Here is a 612-nt window from a genome sequence, read left to right as displayed (position 1 = left end):
CGCTGGGCGAGAGGCTGCTCTGAAGGCGACCCGCGCCGTCCAGTCGGGCCCCCCCCCTCCCTCCCCTTGACAGATGGGCCGGGCGGTGATAGGCAGGCCGCGCTGGACCGAGTTCCTGCCATACAAGTGGGCCTGGCTGCCGAAGCGCGCCGCTCGCTCCTGCCTTGTCCCTGCCGGGGGAGGAGGAGGCCGTGCGGGGAGGGGACGCTTGATATTCCACCCTGCAAGGGCGCGTCCGGCATTGTGTCTGTCGCGGGTCCCGGAGACCTCGAGGAACCCCTGGCAGTCCGCAGGCGGCCGTCTGGATTTCCAGCTTCTTCATGCCGCTGGCCTGACAGCCGCAGCAGCAGCAGCAAGACGGCGCGCGGGTCCTCTTTGCCCTTCCTCCAAGGGCTGCGTGCAGGGTCTCCCCCCCCCCGCCGCCGCGCCAGTCCTGTTGTCTTCACACCAACCCTGGGAAGTAGGCTGGGAGCGACTGGCCCAAGGTCAGCCAGTGTGACCTCCCCGGCAGAGTGGTGGGAAGAGGACCTCTGGCCAGCCTGGGGCAACGAGAGGGTTTCCAGACAGGGCGGGGTCATTTTTGCTCAGCCCCGCCCTCACCTGGGCCCTCCC

The sequence above is a fragment of the Gekko japonicus genome, unplaced genomic scaffold (genome assembly GCF_001447785.1).
Source record: "Gekko japonicus isolate JY-2015 unplaced genomic scaffold, Gekko_japonicus_V1.1 scaffold3305, whole genome shotgun sequence".
NCBI classification, from domain to species: Eukaryota; Metazoa; Chordata; class Lepidosauria; order Squamata; family Gekkonidae; genus Gekko; species Gekko japonicus.
Note: the sequence above shows the minus strand (reverse complement) of the source record.